Source organism: Bactrocera dorsalis, chromosome 5 (genome assembly GCF_023373825.1).
Source record: "Bactrocera dorsalis isolate Fly_Bdor chromosome 5, ASM2337382v1, whole genome shotgun sequence".
In the NCBI taxonomy this organism is placed as follows: domain Eukaryota; kingdom Metazoa; phylum Arthropoda; class Insecta; order Diptera; family Tephritidae; genus Bactrocera; species Bactrocera dorsalis.
In genome coordinates, this window is record NC_064307.1 from 27,319,087 (window position 1) to 27,341,503 (window position 22,417).

Genomic DNA, 22,417 nt, shown 5'->3' on the forward strand with positions numbered 1-22,417 from the left:
TGCGAGGACGGTAATAGTAAACCAAAAAATAGTACAAGGTATCAAAATTTTCACGGCAAAATCGCCATCGTTACAACTCTCTTTAAAACCGCAGAAACCACCAACAAAAAATTCTTATAACGGACGCATGTGTATTTGGACTGCTGATATGCGATCAGTGCTGCTAACTGTCTGTAGGGTTTCAATTTTTCCCACGAGTAAGCCTTTCTTTTATTCACGCCCTTAAAACATATATTTACATTTAAGGATTAATTATTCCAAAAAATAAACCATGTTTGTTTTTGTGATGAATAGAAAATATTTGTTATTCCCAAAAATAACGCACAGAAACAGCAACTGCTTTGGTATTTTTAGGCACCTTTAAGGCTCATTCTTCCCAAAAATAAAAATTCAAATAAACTAACAATACTTTTATTTTATTTTTCCCTCGCTCTTTTTTGACCACCATTCTTTGTTACAATTTAGTACGCGTTTCGATTGCTGCTTCGGGTGTACCGTACGCAAAATTTCCGCTAATTTTTTTCTCTTGCCATATGAGCCAATAAAGTTTATGGAAAAACTTGAATTTAATGGTTCATTGTTTGGCCTTTTATGAGCCGTCATTCTGGCTGTTTACACTGTGCCACAGCGCGCAATTCGCGATCAAAGCGAAAAGCAAAAGCAGCGTAAATCATAACAAAATGCGCAATAACAAAAAGCACGCAGCCAAACAAAGCGCACGGCAGAGAGGCCGCCAAGTAATTATTATGAAAATGAATGAGCAAGAAAATTAAATCAATTGGAATTGGCGATGCCGTTTTTTGCAATTATACGCTATTGTGTGCTTTTGTTGTTGTGGCATTAGCTGCGGCCGTAATGAGTGGGTACGCGCTTTATTTGCCATTGTTTGCAAGTTTTTCAACCGAATTGCTGCTGCTGCTGCTTCTTCCTTCTCCCGCTTTGTAGCGTATTTCGCGCGCGCCAATAACGCCAGGTAAGAGGAGGACGCCGTTTCAAGCGGAACGGCCGTCGTCGCTCATATGTTGGTGTGTGCGGTTGTGGCCTAGAAGCGCCAATATTTGTTTTGGTATTTTCGCTTTTGAGCGCTTTGGTGCCAGTTGACTTGTTTGTTTGCGCGCCACAACAGCTGATCGCCGCTGGCCGATAGCCTCCAGCCACTTTTCGGCCGCTCGATCAGCTAGCCAGGCAGCCAAGCAGCCACCATGTGTTGGTTGGTGTGGTCGCTTTCGAGGTTTTTTTTTTTGTTTTTGCTTTTTTGTCTTCTTGTTGGGTTTTTGGCATGTGTTTGACTTAGCGAACTGCACCATAACCTAGGCTAACCTCTGCACACAAGCAAGCACGGCAAATGAACAACATGAACCAAAAAGTGGAGATGCAAAACAAAACATAAAAAAAAACAGAAAATAACAGAAACAAAGGCACATAAAAGCAAACAGCGCGGAACCATATGTTGGGGAGTAAATTGCGAATGATTGCTGGCGCGCTCAGGTAGCGAATGCGGTTGCAGCGTGCAACTGTTTGCCATTGGTTGTGGTTAACTGCAGCTGCAGCGCATAAGTACGGTGGTGGACAACATAATGGGAACATTGGAATAATTAATTTTAAATTGGGAAAATGCGCAATGCTATTTTACTCATATTGTTCGTGGACTTTGACTTCATACCGGATTACTCGAACCATGGAGTCTCCAAAACAAACTCTGTCGGCATCTTCTCTACCCATATACTGGCGAGGGGGTGGTCGATGGGAAGAAGCCGTTGGTGGAAGGGGCATTGAGCTTCTTTATGGATGGGTGGAAGGTTGCTGGAAGGGTTTACTGGCAGGAGCTCTCTATCAATTCCAGTTTCTGACTTCCTGACTACTCAGATAGCTGAGCGGCGATACTAGCCTTGAACTCATTAACAGTGCGTTCAGAGCTGGGCAAATAGTGCCTAACCTCATTATGAATAGCATTGAGTGCATTTATGAGAAGGCTAGCATATGTTCCAGGCCACAGCGATCCACTGGAAACAGTAAAGCTGATGAGATAGCACAAAAAAAAAATACCCTAGAACCGCTATCGGTAGAATGGGAGCGGATACTCTCGTATCCTCTTGTGTTTGAACACTTTCTATATAGCTGGGCTTCGCGGAAGCTTGGCTAGCACTACGCCACCATCAGTACGTGCGGTGTTCCAAAAGCTTTTGGCTCAAGATCGATCACAAGAGATCTAGTGATATATTTGCACACGGTAAGGCTAGGCTCTCCCTACTTTTGGGGCTTTTAACGGTCCATTGCCTCCTTATTGTTGTTCGCGCAGTAAAGCTGGGCATCCTACCAGACGCCATCTTCATTAGCTGCTAATTTATAAGTTCGAACACAGGAGTTCTTCTTCTTTTCTATGGTCTCACAAAGGCCAATGCAGTCCAACAAAATTTTTTAAACGAAATATGAAAGTTTAAGCGCAACCTAGACACTTGTCCCCATTTCAATTCCCACCACTGTAGCACTGAGCAGCTCATGGCTATCGCTTAACTCGTTTCTTATATTTAATTGAACAACCTCTCCCTCCTTAATTGACTTTTTGAATGGAATGAGCAACCAACAACAACAACAGCAGCAACGGCTTGAGAAGCGAGCAACTGTTTCCCCCTTTATTTTTGATTTTCTTTTGACTGTTTTTTTTTGCATTTATTTGAACGTGTTAATAAGACGTGCAATTGTTTGTAATTTTATTGCCAATTTGGTTGTAATTTATTTTTGCAGTTGAGCACAACTAATCGCTAATCAACAAGCTGCAGTCGGTAGTGATGGCGGCCGCGGCGGCCAACAGTCAGCGCGCCAAAAAGCAATGCCACCAGCAACGGTGGCCAATTTGTTCTTGTAGCTACTTGCGGCTGCCAACAACAATGCTTAATGACTAACAATAACAGTAACAAGAACAACAACAATAATAACAACAACAAAGCAGCGATTGCACTGCAATCATGATTCACGGTGCTATTAACTTTAACAATGAAATGTTGCATGCAGCAGCGGAGTGCAGGTGCTGCTGCTGCTGAGGTTGCGCTTGCCACATATCGCCAGCATTTGCCCAACAATTGTCGTTCGACATGAATTTCGTCGATTTCTCATTGTTGCGATTTTACACGAATTTATTCGATTTTTATATATTCCACTTTATTGGCTAAATGAGGCAGGTGTTAACAGTTGGGCCGCCGGCAGTAGCTGCGCCATGTGTTTGTGTGGGTGTGGCGCACACGGTTGTTGTCTTTGTTACCCAGCAGTTGCTTAGCCCGCTGTCGCCGCCGCGTTACCCCTTCGAGTGGCTTTTATGTCTGTCAGCCTGCCGCCTGTCAATTTCATTGAGTGAGTAAACATTTTTGAGGTGACTAATCGATTACGTTGAGATAATTAACGGAAATTTGTTTGAAATTTGCTATTTGAAAATGCTTGAAATGTGTATTCAATTGCTGGTGATTAGCGTACGAAATTGATAGTTGGACTTAAGTGGCGGCGGCGCTGTTGGCGTCATTTTGGAAAATTTATGCTCCCTGCCAGTTATAACTGAGTAATTTATGAAGCAAGAAATTTGAAATTTTAAGTAACTATTTGGTGTATTGATAGTTTAGGAGTGACTAAAAGCAATAATCTTTTTAACAAGCAAATTAGTGGCATATTTATGAAACGATATTACTTGAAAGGAATCTTAAATTTACTTCTGATAATCAATATTTTATAAACTGAAGAGTAAACTATATGAAAATGGAAGATATGAAAATGGATATATGAAAATAGATATGAAAATGAAGACAATTTGTGGTAAAAAGCGAACCACTACTAGAGAAGCCGTTAATTAAAAAAAAAAAAAATTAATCGATTATTCTCATTGCGAAGCTATTGTCACTTATAACTAATATACATATATTAATATATAAGTATATATTTTCATCGGTGAGTCAATTCATTAAGGACATAAAAAATAAAAATTTTATTTACGATAACTTCTCATATTTCAGGGTTACCTATTATTTCTCATGAACTTTTTTCGTTGAGATTTTGGATTTGTATTTTAGTCAGTAATGCAAAAAAAAAGCATACTAAACATGGTAATTCATCGAAAAAAAAATATATTATCATTTAAGTTAGAAAAACCATGGAACATGAAGTAGATCAGAGATATGTACATACATATGTATATACAGAATTATCGGGAAATTAAAATATCGAAAATAAAAATTTTATAGATATTTTAAATAGTGACATAAAAAATATATCGATAACAAAAATATATTGATATGTATCGATAACGAACAAATATCGGTAACAAATATATATCGATAAAAATTATATATCCATAAGAAATATATAAAACATAGAAGATGTAAGTTAACAGCTATCAATAAGCACTTATAGAAATAATTTATCGAATTATCTACTATAGCGTTTGATAATATTAAACCATATATATTAACAATTATCGATAAACAATTTTTTCTAAAAATTTCATATACAAATATAACGGGGTATTTTAATATGGATTCTACAAAAGTAAACCGATAAGAACAGCAAACGACGCCATACTTTTTCCCCGCTCTTTTGATATTTTTCTTCAGTAAGGTTTGCCATACCATCATCATGGAAAGATATACGAACCAACAACGAATCGAAATTATTAAAATTTACTACCGAAATTTGGAGTCATTGGTCTCAACTTTAAGACTAATTTATGGTCGTCATAATCGTCCTGTCAGATCAACAATTGAACAATTTGAATCCACAGGCACAGTACAAAATGTCCCTGTGCCAGTGAGACAGAGAAGTGCCCGTAATGTCGAGAATATTGCTGCCGCTAGCGCATCAACTGAGGAAGACCCAAATCAGTCTCTCACACGTCGTTCTCAAGCGTTGGGCATCTCTGTGACGTCGTTGTGGCAAATTTTGCGAAAAGATCTTGGCCTACATCCTTACAAGATCAAATTGACGCAAGAACTGAAGCCGCTTGACCACCAGAATCGTCGTATATTCGTGAATTGTGCTAAGCAACAACTTGAAAACGATCCGGATTTTCATCGACAGATCATCTTCAGCGATGAGGCTCATTTCTGGCTGAATGGCATCGCCTTTAAGCAAAATATGAGATTATTTGTTAGGCAGCAATCCACACAATTTCCATGAGTCATTCCATCCTGAAGAAACTACGGTTTGGTGCGATTTATGGACCGTCGACGTTATTGGGCCGTACTTCTTCCGTAATGATCAAGACCGGCACGTTACTGTGAATTGAAATCGCTAGCGCTCAATGATAACCGAATATTTTTGGCCTGAATTATATGATATGGACTTGAACAACATGTGGTTGCAATTAGGACGGCGCCACAAACCACACAGGGCATGTCACAATCGATTTATTAAAAATCAAGTTGGGTGAACGTGTTATCTCATGAAATGGCCCAGCCAATTGATTAGTGTGACGAACTGAATTTATTTAGCCATCCGGACATAGACGCGAACTAGTCCCTCAGTTTTTAAATAGATATGAAATCGGACAGCTATCAAATCAAATCCATCCAAACTGACCGACCTAACCGAAACTTTGGTATTTGTCGAGGGTATCATAGCTTTGGTTAACACTTTTTCTCGTTTTCCTACAAAATTGTCTGTTCGATTCGTCGGCAAACAACTGTAAGTTAATTTCTTTATTAAGTGATTTTTATCGAGCTAATGTTATTATTTCCTACGTTTTTACTGCAACTACGAAATCGTTTACTACTTTAAGCTCCAAAACAGCAAACGAAATCCAATATTTCTACATTTTTCGTGAAGTTTTGCTAAGCGATTAATTAATCCGATTACTGTTGCTTAATGAACTGAATTTATAGATAGTGGCGATTAGGCGAATTAAAGATTTACGAAATAAAACTAATAAAGAAAGGACAAAATAGCGAAGCAAAAAACACAAAGAGCTGCAGCAATCACATGGCGCCCAAAATGTGTACAGAAGAAGGAGGAAATGAAAAAGTTGCCGCCACAGGCCCGAATATCACACGGCGATTGCACCAGACATAATCCAGCTGCCGGCTAAGTGAGCAAGCGACGCGTAGGCCGAAAATTTACTTAATTTAATTTCAAAAAGACAACAAACATGTGACAGATAACAGTTGTTGCCGAATATATCGTTTATATGAAATTGTGTATGAGTATATAAGCGTATGTATATAAGTATATATACATATATTTGGATATGGTTCCCTTTTAGGTTATAAATTCATGTTGCTTTATGGTCTTCAATAAGCGGAGACACGCCTGGCAAGCGTTAATGCTTAAAATTTATTTAACAAATAGTATATGTATATAATTATATATACATATATATACATACAGACATACATAAAGAAATGTCAATAAAAGCATACATTTCGTCTGGCTCTTACAACAACACAGCCGTGCCATTACCACTATTCGTAACTTGACCCAAAAATGTGGCGCTCCAAAAAATGGAACAAGCATTCTACAACAACTGTACAACTAAGCAACAAGATACAACAACATAGCTTGCTGTATATACACACACACATACATATGTATGTATCAACGATTATGCATGACTAGCGACATTTGCATATGAGCGAACGCGCGTGGCTTGGCTGGTGGGCAGCTAGCTGGTCAGCCAGTCTATGCGTCCGTCCGTCGTCAAGCGAATTAAGCCCACGCGTCACGCGGTGACAAATAGAGCACAAGAAAAGTCAAAAAAGAAATTTGCTTCTGGTACAAGGGTCGCAAAATGCTGTGGCTCTGGTTTCTTACGGTTGCTCGACGCAGTTGTTGCTGGCTGTCTGTCCACCCAGCCTCGGCACAACATAAGGCCGATGCATAAACAAATAAATTAATTAACTGACTAATTAATTCAACGGCATAATGCGAGCTCGAACTTTGGTTGTTCGTTTGTTTGTATGTATGTATGTATGTGTGGCTAATCGCTTCCCATGCTTTTAGCAGGCATTTCACAGTTGATTCGCTTTTATTGCCGTTATTCGTCGTGGTGCTGTGGGTTACAGTGTGGGTTTTTAAGCTCATAATTAACATTCAATTAAATTTTTCTTGCATAAAGACCCAGTAGGAATGAAAGGAGTGCTAATTGCATATACATATGTATGTATGAGTAATTATAAAATAAAATATTTTCAATTGTTTAGCTAAACCCTTACTGTGGAATCGATTAAGCAAATTCTTTTTTTTTTTAATTTTTTTTTTTAATTTTTTTTTTTAATTTTTTTTTTTATTTTTTTTATTTTTTTTAATTTTTTTTAAATTTTTTTTTTTTATTTTTTTTTTGATTAATTAAAATTATTTTAAATTTAAGATTTTTTTGGAACTGTTTTGAACATCTGATCAAAATTGACCCAGACTGGCCCATATAAACTGCACGTACAAACTAATCAATACACAAATATGTCCTAGAATGATACAACTTTTTTATGTTCGTATGAAATTTAAATGCTTTCTGGTTTAATCTACACATGTCAAATAGTATGTGTTTAGTTCTTTGCAACGCGAAAAGTTTATCTGCCGATTTTTACCATGAAAAAAATTGAACAACTTTGGAATAAATTTGGTGTTTCCAACGCAACCGCGACAACCAAACCATAGACAGAAGTGTTTTAAAGAGTATACTTTATCAGTCCGTGTCAAATTTGATAATACCATATTTTTTCAGCGTTTTTTTCTAAATTTGTTTTATTAAAATTTGTTAACAGTTGGCAACTCTCTACGGCATATTATTATTATTTTACCGTAATATTCAATATTCTTTATTAGTAAATATAATCGATTACGTCCACAGTGCTAACAAAATTTTATTTTTCCTACAGGGTCGCTGTGGTGACAAGCGCGCCACGCGTATTTAAATCCAGTTTGAGCTCAAATTACAATATTTGTAGTTAATTATTGAGCTTCTTAGCTTAGTTAAGTAACATGCCACCCAAACAAATATGCATTTGTATTTACGAAAAAGTGGCGCGGTGCGACGCATGTTGCAACAGAAAAATGTGGTTTCTTCATTTGAGTAACATAATCGCTTATTGGCTTGAACGTGTGTACGTGTGTATAAGTATATGCGTTAGCGCTCGCCCAATATGTTAAAAGAGTGGGCGTATGGAATTTTCCTGAAATATTTTAGAGGTTTTTCGTGTATAAGCACATACATATGTATGTATGCATGCACATGTGTATGTACATATGTATGTATGTATATGAAATAGCGAAGTGTGCTGTGGCTGAGGATCAACATAATTATATTTAATGCAATTGTATGGGTGTTGGTTGCTTAAATTAGTAAATATTGAAAAATAATTGCTTAAATTTTAGAAGCTTTTACAATTTTTTCAATTTATTTATCGAATAATAATCTATGTATGTATGTATATCGTTTTAATTAAAAAAAAAAACTTTTTTATTCAATGACAGTTTTTATTTGCTTTTTGATAATTTTCTTTTAATTTGTATGTACTTTTAAAATTATTATAATAATTTAAGTTTTTTTTACTTTTTTTTAATTTCTTAATTATTAATTTTAATTCTAAAAACATGGAAGATATTTGTGTTTTAAATTTTTATGTATTTTTAAAACTATTAATTTTAATTTGCAAATTTTTTAAAAATATTGAAGATAATTTTGTTTTTAATGTTTAGGTACTTATGTAGATAATTTTTTTTCATAATATAATAAAAACAAAATTTATAATTAATAATTATAATTTCAAATTTAATTTTAAAAAATACTGAAAACAATTTTGTCTTCAATTTTTAAAACTAATAATTTAATTTTTTTAATTTTTAAAAATTTTGTCTTTAATTTTATACATTAAATATTATTACTTTAAAATTTTAAATAATAAGAATTATTGGCTTTAAGTTTTTTAATTTTTACAAATTTTAAAAATATTGAACATAATTTTGTCGTTAATTTTTATGTAAAAATTTATGTAAAATTTTTAAGATGATTTTATCTTTAATTTTTAAGAACTTTTGAAATTATTAATTTAATTTTTAAAACTTTGTAAAATTATTAAATTTAGTTTTTTCAATTAAAAAGAGTGTCTCTTTAATTTTTACGTATTTCTAAATTTATTATTTGAAGTTTTCTAATTTTTAAAAAATGTTTTAAATTATTTTTTTTTTTTTGTAATTTTAAAAATATTGAAAATAAGAAATTATTAAAAAAAAATTGAATATATTAAACACTGATATAAAGAAAAAAACGTTATTTCTTACAACTTAATTTTAAAGTATTTTTTTATTATTTAAAAATTATATTTTTATAGTTTAATTCCAAAAATTAATTTTTATTATAAAAATATTAAAACTTTTAAAATTTAATTTTTATAGATTAATATTAATTAAACCAAAAAAATAACTAAACAATTTATATCCATATACGGCAAGCCCTCATATATCCTAAATACACACATACATAAGTATCTATGTATGTACATATGTATATGCATAATGTATGAACTATGGCTAGCAAATACAATTATGTGCAATTAAACGATACTATTAATATGGCGTGTGTACTAATTTAATTACTTTCAATATCTTATTATGATGTCAATTGAGGCACATACAAATGTATGTAGTATATGCATGTCAGCGTATTACATATGTATGTGTGTATAAATATATGAAAATACACACAAACACAGTCTAGTATAAAAATAGTTCATAACCTGCGGATACAAATGCGTAAAAATACCAATAACTTGGCAACAATAACAACAATATCAACTATAACAAAGTTTCTTTAGGTGCTCCTTCAACTCGCTACTGTTCCTTGCATCGAATTATCACTCATCATTTATTATACCACCACACATATTTACGTGTATGCAAGTGCTATACAAGCATTTACTTCGAAAGGCATAACTACGCCTGTGGTAGTGCTGACGGTTTAACTTTGCTCGATGTCTTCAATTAAGTAATTAAAAGTTTTGCTGCTGACTCACTTAATGTGCGCTGCGGTTTCCGCCTCAATTTCATTCAACTTCTTTCACCTCTACGTTGCAAGTTTTCAAGGATATGCAGGCATATACAAACAGTATACATATGTATATAAATATATATAAAATTATGCAAGTGAGCATGTATGCATGAGCATAGTGTAAACTAGTTTTGTATGAGAAATAGTGATTTCAATGCTTCAACAAAATTAATTTTTGAAAACTCAGCAATTATTTCCATTTTTGTGACACATTTTTGCACACAACAAACACTGAGTTCCGAATGAAAATATACTTACATTTCAAAAATTTTAAAACTTCATATTAATTAGTAAAACTGCTAAAGAAGGGAACCGCTCTCTTATAAACTCAGAGAAGAGCAGAGAGAAAAACAAATTACTCGAAACACATATGTAATTCTAATAAAATCACGATTGCCTGGGGGAAAAAGTAAAACTAAAATGATTTTATAACGGGCGATTCAAGTAGAGGTATTTTTTCCAATAGCCTTTTTGACAGATCACACGTGAGTAGTGTCAAGCTGTCATATTTTCGTTCAGTATTATTTGGCATTTCATCTTGGAAAGACTTACGCCTGAACAACGTTTACAAATCGTTCAACTTTATTACGAATATTTACTTATAGGTCACATAATCGGCCTACTGAGCGCACTATTCGCAACACCATGACCCATCTTGAGACACTTCATTCATTATTGGATAATATTCGGCAGAATAAACACAAACAGTGAAGAAACTATAGCAACCGTAGTTGAGAGTGTATACGAATACCGTGGAGAGTCAGTTCGGCACTCGGACTGACGTATGGGACAACTTGAACCATTTTACGTCGAGATCTTAAATTGAAAGCGTAGAAAATACAGCTTGTGTAAGAACTAAAACCGCTCGTCCTTCCTAAGCGACATCGCATCGCTCTATGGGCTCTTGAAAAGTTCCAAGAAGAACTGACGATTTCGAGCAAAATTTTTGTTCAGCGATGAGGCCGATTTCTGACTCACTGAGTATGTAAACAAGCAAAATTGCCGCATTTGGAACGAAGAGTCAATGGCGACCATTATTGCGCCATAATAAGCGACTATATGAAGTCTGATACTGAAGCTCGTGATCTCGGCGACATTTGGTTTCGACAAGACGGCGCCACTTCCCACAAATCGCATCAATTAATGGACTTATTGAGAGATCACTTTAGTGAGCACATCGTTAGACTTGTTTCTGTGTGAAGATGTAAAGTCTAAAATCTATGAGGACTATCTTGCTTCGATTCAAGACTAGGAGTAAAACATCACGCGTGTCATTCGCCAGTTACCAGTCGAAATGGTCGAACAAGTCATCGTAAATTGAACACAACGGAGGGACCATTTGAGACGTAGCCGCGCTCAATATTTGAAAGTGATAATTCTCAAAGAATGTTCTTTCGAATGATAAAAACGTTACCCATTAAACGTTGACAGTTTCCTTGACATTTATTTAAAAAAGTAAGGGACCTCGAAATGGATCACCCTTTATATACACACGTGTGCATTTTTTTCCTAGTTTTGTGAGAAAAATATAAATTATAAATCATCCAAAGACTTTTCATACATTCCTTAGACTTTTATTTCGAAAAACACCAAATGCAAACACACACACATAGATATATAGTATGCAAGTTATATGACCACATCCAGTGCAGTTGAATGACCTTGTCCGCGTCAGCGCTTAGTCAGCAAGCAGGCAATAATAGTGGCCCAGCAACGCCACTTTCGACAGTCACACCGAAATGGCCAGCAGCCAAATTGACTGCGAAAGCTGCGCATGTGTGTGTGCGCGCCGCTGTGTATGTGTGTGTGACTCACACACACACCTTCGTGGTGCACATTTGATAGCCTCTTTGCCTTGCTCGCGGCATTACCTTGACAAATCGTCTGATGGCAGCGAGCGCCAAGCTTTCGCGCATTATTGTTGTTGTTGTCATTGTAGACACGTGTGTGTGCGTTTGTATGCAAGCGTTTTTTACGTTTATATTTCATTTTCGATTTTATGCTAAATTTACACACCGCTGATCTTTTTTTTTGCTTTTGTTGTAATCTTATTTTTACACGCTGCTCGCTGGGCTGAGCGTAGCAGTGTGAGCGGGCGCCGGCGGCGAGCGAGTGGCAGCAGGCGTGTGCCAAAAGTTATTTCTGTCGGCGTTTAGGAATCTGTTAAACGCAAATTGCGGAGCATAAAAAGTGTATTGCGTGTGAGATGCGCGATTTTCGTAATTTTTTTATTCATTTTGCGTCCCTATGCGCATGTGTGTTTGTGTGTGTGTGTATTTGGTTATGTGGCTCACTGACGCAGTCATTGTCGTTGTCATCTGCTTTTTGGCGACCGCCAAAAATGCTGTGTGCGGAAATTGTGTCAAGTGTACCGTTGGGGCAACAACAATATGAGACTTCCCTAGTTGCTATTTATATGAGCACATGTGTATAGATGTCGATATGTGTACCTGCATTTGTATCTCCCTAGCGACGAGCGACGAATTTATATCATTCTGGCGCTTTTCTTTTATATTGAAATAAATTTTTTATATTTATTATTACAAATACTTTTATTGTGGAGGGCCTTTCATAAGTTCATAGGTTTGTTTAGTTAGCTTGTATATACCCTTTGTTTTTGAGATATCGTTCTGAAATTTTGCACACTTATTTTTCTTCTAAATAGGATTCTCACTGGTCGGAACTGCCGATATCGGACCATTATAGCATATAGCTGTCATACAAACTGGTTGATCCGTATCAAATGCTTATATAGAAAACTTTTTTCATTTGATGAGTTATCTATATGAAATTTTGCATACTTTATTTTTCAAGTCAATAGTTATAATCTTCGATGAAATTTTTCAGATCGGCTAACTATAGCAAATAGCTGTCATACAAATTGGTTTATTAAAATCAGTCCCCTGTTTGGAAAACTTTTTCATTTCACGAGATATCTTCATGAAATTTGGCATCAATTTATCAACTAATTAGGTCGGACTACGGTGGCATATACAATATGTAGCTGCCATATAAACTGACCGACCATATCGAAATAAAAATCCTTTTATACCCTTTTGTGCTATAAGAAATGCAGCTATGAATAAGTCCCTAGAGACGTTTCTGGTTGCTGCCAAACCAAGAGACTCTTTAAACGATCTTGAAGTGGGACTAATCAAAATAATAAGCCGATATCTGGTTGGTCAGCAATTTTAAGCAGGAGAGGCAATTGGTGCAGGTACTATACAGAGAAAGCTGAGCTGTTTTCTACACCTCCAAAACACGTTTACTTCTAACGAGTTTAGTAATAGGTTTAGCAACGGGATAGTCAGCAATTTTTTGCTTATAAAATAGAATTTCCAATTGCTGAAATAGATGCTGTAGAAGTGCAGCAGAAGCTTAAGGCATTGGCAAACAAAAAGTCACCAGATCAAGACAGAATTGAAGCGTCTGCACTTAAAGCGCTACCCGAAAACGTAATCAGCATGATTGTCAAGCGTTTTAACAGAATGCTAAGACTTTGTCACATTCTATCATAGTGGAAATGTGTTAAGCTTATTTTAATTCTGAAACCCGGAAAACATGAATTCTTATCGGACAATTAGTCTACTGGTAGTTATAACGAATAATGCAACGGAAAATAAGAAATACTCCTCTGCTGTGTTTCTTGATGTCTGCCAAGCATTTGATAAAGGCTGGCATCTAGGCCTATTATTCAAATTATCATAGACCTGTTCGTGCTGGCGTACCCTAAGGCAGTGTTCTCGCCCCAGTGCTCTATATTCTTTATACAGCAGACATTCCAGTGATCAACTCTGACTACACAATGTCGACAACCTAAGCTGATGATATTGCACTGTTAGCATCAAGTGACAACCCTAATGCTGCATCCAGAAAACTGCAGAAACAATTGAAGGCTCTAGAAGCGCCGTACAAGTATGTAGTATATACCTGCAAACATAAAAATTCTTCTCAAGTGGCTTTATATGGTCAGTTGTTACCAACAAACACCTGCGCAAAATATTTGGAAATTACAATTTGTAAGAGGCGCACTTGGAAAGATCGCATAAAAATAAAAAGAACTCAACTAAATTAAAGTTAGAGCAGCTAAATGGCTACTTAGGATGAGATCCCGCCTCAGGCTGAAGAATAAGTTGCTAATTTATAAGGTAATACTTAGGTTGGGATCTAAAGTTTTTTCCTGCAAAGGAAACAATCGAAGAACTTAGCAGACGTTACCTCTTCCGTTTGAAGCAACATGAAAATATATTTGCGATTCAACGACAAAACAATAGTCTACATTGTGTTTTCAGGAAATTTAGTTATTGTTTTTTATAATAAATATAATGAAATTTGCAAGAAATACTTTTTTTAACTTTTTTCTGTTAATAACAAATTATTTGTTAGAGTTTTTATTGTGATATTTGCACACTAATATTTTCATTTATAACTTAGCCTTTTGTTTATAAAAAATATAACTAATTTTAAGCAAACTTTTTTTTTTATTTCTAAGTTTTTAATTTTTTTCACTTAAGCAACATTCGTATCATCGCTGGTGGCAAATAAAAATAGCTCAATGGCAGGGCGCAATCAATACTTGGCAATTACCTAAGGTGCTTTCGAGAAGCAAAAAGCACAAAGAAACAATAGAAATATGTATGCCAAAAGCAGCAGCAGCAATAATAACAAAAAACACAAACGAAAAATATAATTGTTTATTTTTATTTGCAATTTCACGCTGTTATTTCTGCTCTTATCGGTTGTCGGTTGTGTTTACCGCTGCTGCGAGGTGTGAATGGATTCATTGTTGCTGGCATTGTTCGGAGGTGAGAAATGTTCGTCAAAAGATAGCAGAGACGAGTGTTTAGGAATTTTTATTAATATTATAAGCGTGCGCTACATAGTTTTTTGAAATCAAAAATGAATATGTTTATAATAATGGAATGTTTAACTAGGTGGTCCGATAAATGGGGCACAATGAACCGCACAATAATACATTATGTGAATAAAAAATACCACCCTGCGGCGAGTTATAGTGTGTATTTAACTTTAAAGGGTGCGCAAGCGAAATCTAATCCACCCAATTGAGCTACAAATCCCGAAAATCTTCAAAAATAAGGATGCACGTAAAGTGGACGTTCAAAGCCGAGCCGAGCGTAAAGGCGCGTGTTGCGTGAATGCGAAAATAAGCTCGACTAGTCCTTAAGTGTCCTCTCTGCGGACACTCTAAGTTGTTAGATAGTAGCTAGACCGAACTTCCAGGTGAGAGTTTTTATTTATGGTTTGTACTCTTTGGTAAAATAATAGCGCAACATTCTTGTGACCAGTATAACAAAGTCTTTATCGGTGAATCGAAATATGTCGCTTGCTTAGCCTACAAGTGTTTTGAATACACTTTTTGTTTCAAGAATTTCGGAAGATCCTTGAACAACATCACACACAAAATCAACTATAAGGCGACCACCGAAATGTACGTGTCGTCAGCCTTCTACTTCCAAAGGATCATGCCTCCTAAAGTGTTCTCAGAATCAAATTCATTATTTGAGACAAATCTGAAAGGTTTTCACACAGATCTGAACTGTCTTTTTTAGCTTTAGTTGTTGTTTTTACCGTTATCAAGTCGCCGTTAGGGTGGTAAAGTTCAGATAAGTTGTCAACGAGATCATCCAACGGTAGGCCCAGGAAACGCACTGTTTCGACGGGGTCGGACCATAGGGAAAGGGGTCTCAGTTGTGTGTAGGGTTAGCTGGGCATGCGTGAGTAATGAAAAGAGGTGGTCATGAACATATCCTGGATATATATTGGGTATATCGGGTCCGATTCTGAATAGGTAGGAGTTTAAACTGTTACAGTATCCAGAACGAAGCTGAGCTATGCAATTCCTATGACAACTGGTTCTACGTTACCGGAATTGAACCGGATATTTTTTAGGTTAGCGTTGTTTTTTCGGAGATCTAACACCGTTTGGATTGGTAATTTACTTGGCTTTATTTAATATTACAAACAATATAAAGAGCAAATCAAAGATTACACTAAATTAGTTCCGACCCTTTTTACGCTTAAATTAATACACTTGCCGCTTTTTCCACTAAAATTCTTGAAAATTGTCCGACGCTTTACGGATATGGGATTTACTATGTCTACGGTGATAAATTTTTATAGGACGACCTCAATTTCAGTAATCAGGGAAACTCAAGTAGCGCCATTAACTGAGACCTTATCCTAGTAATTAATCAAAATCATATGCACATAGTGCTATGAGTAACGGTAAATTTTATTTACTAGCCGACAGCAGAGACAATGACTTCTTTCACGCTGCGTGACGCAACAAACTACGACAGTATCATACGTAACGGTGCTTCGTGGCATAAGTCAAACATAGCAGCGCCGATCTTATCTTATCTGTGGGAGGCAAAGCAAGCGTAAGCGTGTGAATTAACCAGAGTGTTGTTTGTTTAGCGTGTGTAAGGGGCGATAGGAGCACTAGACGAAGGAGAAAGCCTGCCTATCTCTAGGAAATATCACAACAATGTATGCATATGAATAAATAATTAATAAATATCTCAGATGAAAATGGGGGAAAAAATTAAAAAAAAAAAATTGTAAAAAAGGAAACAAAATAAAATAAAATTATAAAAAAAGAAAACGAAATAAAACAAAATTTTAAAAATATAAAAAAATTCAATTAAAAAAATTAATTTAAAAAAATAGATAAAAAAAATTAAATTAAAAAAAAATAAAAAAAAATTAAAAAAATATAAAACAACAGTAAGAAACATCTCCGAGTGCAACAAAGTATGCAAGTACGTGGTGACCACTAATATACATATGTACATAAGATAAGCTTTTCTACCAATTATGTTTGTATGTATGTTTGTAAGTATTTGCGTGGGGAAACGAGCTCATAAATTGTCTGTGTTTATACAGATCTACTATGTGCTTGTAATATATGCTCAACTAACTCACTGTTTACACCGCAAATATTGAAATTAAATATTGTGTCTAAATAAAAAATAAAAATTACCAGTTACATGCGCTTATTTATATATATGTGTATGTATGCATACACTTTTTACAACTTGCTCGTTTTATGTGCGTTCCGTGATTTTTTTGCTTTTTATTGCGCATGCTGGTTCGCTGTTGTTGCTTTGTTATATGCTTTTTGGTGCAATGAACTTTTATCTGATATTTTCAAAGCGTTGATAACAAAATACAACACAATAAATATAAACATACGCATAACAACAACTGCGTGAGTAATGAATCTTTAACAGCGAAGTGAAATAAAGTCGAAAAAAATTAAAATTTAAATTATCAAAAAGCAATTGTTTGAAAAGGAATAATAAAAAAATATATAAAATTTAAAACAATAATAAAAACCACACAGCGAAAAAATAAAACAAACAAAGAATTACTACAAAACATAAAAGTAAATTGAAAAAAAAAACATTATAAAAAAATATAATTAAAATTAGCCATAATTCCAATGCTTGTAAACAAATTGCGCTATCAATATCAAAGTATAGTTCAAGCACAGTGTAGCATAACACAAAAATTTGGGCTTAAAAATTTTAAATACATCATTTTAGAGTTTGTGAGAACTTACGGTTTTTTTTGGTTTTTTTTGTATATAAAAAATTTATTGATATAAAAACATAACTGTAAAAATTTTTTGATTTAAAAAGATTAATTTTTAAAAATTTTTGATGTTGTTTCTGAAATATTTCAAAGCCTATAAACAAACTACACTATTAATAACTACACTATTAATATCGAAGTATAGTCCAAGCACAGTGTAGCATATCACAAATAATATTGTTAAAATCTTAAAAAAAAAAGTTTAAATACATTTTTCTTGGAAAATTTAATTAAAAATAAAATTTTATTGTGAAAATTAAATTTTCTGCGATGAGATCCATTTTTGGCTCAATGGGTATGTAAACAAGAAAAATTGACGCAATTGGGGAGAGGAGCAACCTGAAGAGATTCAAGAGCTGTTATTTTATCCAGAGAAAAAAAACGATTTGGCGTGGTTTGTGGGCCGGTGGAATCATCGGTCCATATTTTTAAAAATAATGCCCGTGAGAACATAACCGTCAGTGGCGACCATTATCACGCCTTGATAACCGACTATTTGATGCCTGAAATTGAAGCTCGTGATCTCGGCGAGATTTGGTTTCATATGAGATTAGCTTAACATATTGTAAAAATTTAGTCTTATCCACTAAAATATCTGCGGAAGAAGCTTTGTGGGAACCTACATATGTAGGCATACAGACATCCATTGCAATCTACTTAGTAATCTACTTAGTTATATTGATAGTTTTTAAATTATTGAATGTTTGAATAATACAAATTCTTTCAATTTTTGCACGATCACAGCACACTGTGCAGCGTACTAAAAATTGCTTATATGGGTACTTATAATATATGTAATAGTTATCAGCCTTTAAGCAGTTCATTGCTTTACGCTGAAACTATTTTTAACCAACAATTTATGAGTTTAGCATAGCAAACCCGTGACTCCACCGACAAACGCAAGATAAACCAGAAGCACGTCTCTATTTTTAGTAGCTAAGCTATTCTTTACGAACTACCTGTACTCACAAACAAGTACATAACTAATTCAATTGGTAACACTTGAAGGTGTGACATTTGTATTCAATTCTTTTGCTCTACATCCGCATAGGAATATATCATATTATCATAAAAGTATAGCCTTTGGTTTTCGTACACACTGCGACACGAGTTCTGTTGTGTTTACAAACGTCAACTTTATGGCGACTAATTGACGTCTCGCTGCTGACAAATGTCAACGGCTTTATTGACAGCAGCGCCAACTGTCAATCGCAAAACGGTAAGGTAAAGTAGCGGGTGCGTTAGCGCCGTTCAACGCTGTTGAATGGAGGAAAGTTGGCGGTTGTCATGTTTATGAGATTCTGGTGGAGAGAAAATATCGAACTTTGATATATAAAATTATGGTTGCAAACTATTTTGAAAACGCTAACAAGAATTTATGAAGCAAGGAAAAACCTCCATATTTCAAAAATAAAATTTGTTTTCTGTATTTTTAGGAAAAATAATAATTATAATCATATTTTCAAGGTATGTTTGTCACTCACATCAAAGTTACGTGACGCTACTAACCCTACCAGCGCCATTATTATTCTAGTCACGTCCAAATTGTCTACATAAATTGGACTCACATATTCGTAGACTTAAAATAATACAATTTCAACCCCTTCTTTGAGATTTTCAAAAGTAAAAGTGTGAGACTTAATGGCATTCTCCATGTTTGTACTTTATTCTTTATTTTCTTATTTTTTTCGAAATTCGTGTGGTTAATAAATAATTATGACATCTCCCACTACTAGTGATCTCTTTATAGCGATAAGAAATAGCTACACATGCTACCAGCATAAAGCTGACTACTAAAAGGTGTAAAAAGCTTTCATTAGAGCTTTCATTCATTAAACTTGGAGGCTGAATTTCGTGTAATAGTAAAAAATAAAAATATTATTTTAATTCTAAATTATAGTTTCTAAGTATGATTTAAGTAATGAAAAGCTTACTGTGCAGCTTGCTTAAATTAAAGTAAAATAAAAAGCTTTCACCAAATATGAAGGACAACTTGTGCTGCCAATATAATTTTGTCCATAATATGCCGAAATATTAAAGATATTTGGATTTTGTATGTATAGAGAACTTTCATATGAGCTTCCACCTTTAAGCTTTCAATAATTTTTAGTTTAGATAGCTTTTAATAACAGTAGTTTTTGAAAAAAGAAATACTTTTATATCATTCTATGACATTCACACTTTCATAATGTTAATAGTGAATAATAAAATGAGCTTTCACTCTTCTAAATAATGAAATTTAGTTACAACTCTGTAAAGCTTTCACACTTTTAAATAATGAAATTTAGTTACAACTTCGTACAGTAGAAAAATATATTTGAAAATTTACGTAATTCAATTTAATTTTTAACCATAATTTATTCGATTTGATAATAAACTTCTAATTTCAACTTAGTGCAATCCAACTTACAGTTTCCGTACCAAGCTTTCACCTATGTATCTCTTTTCACTCAACTGCCCAAACTATTTTTTCACAAAGTAGTAATAAAATGTGGAATATATAACTAATATATCCCGCATATGTATATAACTAGTATATAACTAATATATACCATATATATAACTAGTATATACCTAATATATACCACATTCCTTCACTGAATTCGATGCTCGAGATAACCTATTAATGTGCTTTAAATATTACTACTTCCATTCAACTTTTTTTTCTCTCTCAATGACGTTTTAAAGCTACTTAAAATTTGGATTTCGCAATTTCGTATCGCACCGTTTAGACGGCGTCATCCGCTTGCCTAACGCCTTTGCTATTTCGCAAACGTTAAATTTCAAATTCAACAGATACTTAATTAAGCACACCCATATCTTCCCACGCCCCAAACTCTGCCAGTTAATAAATTCATCCAACATTGCCTTAATCGATTTGGGAACTTTCGGCAATGATTAGAACAAGTAGACATCTAATCAAAAGTGTACACAAGCGAACGCACAAATTTGTAGCGAATTTATTTTATTTACTAAAAATGCAAATTTTGAACCGTTGTCAAATCGCAAATTACTCAATCGGCTTACTATATGGATATATAGTTATGTGCATTAGCAGTTAAGCAGAAGCAAAGCAAAGCAAAAAGCAGATTACTAAATCAAACAGATGTGCTAAGCCGTAAGCGGATTCATGCAAAATTGGAGGTTAAGCAAAAAAACAACAACAACTACTAGACAGCATACATTAGTAACGCAAAACGTCACAGCAACGCCAAAAAGGTCAATCGATTTAAAGGCAGCGAGAAGAAGTTTAACATCTCTGGCGCAGCATTGAAATGTGTCTGTCCGTTTGCTATGGCATTAAGCAGAACCAAGCTAACGGGTCGACAGCCAGCAGCAGCCAATGGCCGTCACCACAGTGACTGTCATTATCGTTCTTGTGATCATCAACACCGTCAACATATCGTGTATATATGTATGTATGTCTGTCCGTGTGGCTCGAATTAAATAGCGACGAGTTGACAAATTATAAATTCAAGTCATGTTGCTGTTTGTAGCTGTTAGAAGGGTTGATGTTTTACGCTAGTACACTACGTTGTTGTTGTTGTTGTTGGAACTGCTCATGCTGGCATGTCTCCACGAAATGTGGAGGAAACATTTTTGATATTTTTTTTGTGATTTGTGCACAACTCAAGTGGTTGGCCTTATCAACGGCGCGGCTTATGGTGGCGAGCGAGTAGTGACGATAGCCGTGATGAAACTCACACAAATTTATTTTTTTTTTTTGTAAATAATTTATTTTATTACAAATTAGCTGCTAGTTACGATTCAGCTGTCATGAAATGAATGGAGATAAAGTGAAATGATTTACAAACACACAGCAACGCAATTGTCTCAACGGAACTTTTTCATTTAACACTGGAAATTCCATGTTATACAACAAATTGGACTTTAGTTAGATTTATCGAGCGTTGGAGAGTTGTGAATCGAACAAACTTCACACAAATGAATAGCGCCTGTGTCGCAACTCTGCGGTAACTTGTGTTCTGGCACAGTCTGAATTGTGTTACGGTTCTTTCTTGGTGGAGAACTTATTCTTTCCGAGTCAATAAACGTTTTAGTGAACCTATGTATATTTTTTTAATCTCACAACTCGTTCTGTTTCGTGTAAGCGATAACTTGAGATATCTGGATGAAACTTGGTAAAGGGTTTATCAATACGGACGCAACAAAAGTAGACTGACAGGGACAGCGAATGACGCCATATTTTTCCCGGCTCTTTTAACATTGCTCTGCAGTAGGGTTTGCTATTTCATCATGGAACGCTATACGATCCAACAACGAGTCGAAATTATTAAAATTTACTACCAAAATTCGGAGTCAGTGGCCTCAACTTTAAGAGCGCTACGTCCAATTTATGGTCGTCATAATCGTCCTGTCAGATCAACAATTGAGCGCCTAGTGGAAAAATTTCAATCCAAAGGCACAGTACAAAATGATTCCCTAATGTCGAGAATAATGCTGGCGTGGCGCATCAATTGAGGAAGACCCAAATCAGTCTCTCACACGTCGTTCTCAAGCGTTGGGCATCTCTGTGACGTCGTTGTGGCGAATTTTGCGAAAAGATCTTGGCATAATTCCTTCAAATTGACGCAAGAACTAAAGCCGCGTGACCACCAGAATCATCGTATGTTCGAGAATTGTTCAGAGCAACAACTTGAAAATGATTCGGATTTTCATCGAAAAATCATGTTCAGCGATGAGGCTTAGTTCTGACTGAATGGCTACGTCAATAAGCAGCAATTCACACGTGCTCCATCCCGAAAAAATTATGGTTTGGTG

The 22,417-nt window shown here is 34.9% G+C and overlaps 1 protein-coding gene across 3 annotated transcripts in view; it reads right to left on the reverse strand.

The window, feature by feature from the left end:
- LOC105223273 (serine/threonine-protein kinase NLK2) overlaps positions 1-22,417 on the reverse strand; it is a 267,485-nt gene that overhangs the window by 140,947 nt on the left and 104,121 nt on the right. The gene's annotated exons all lie outside the window — the stretch shown is intronic.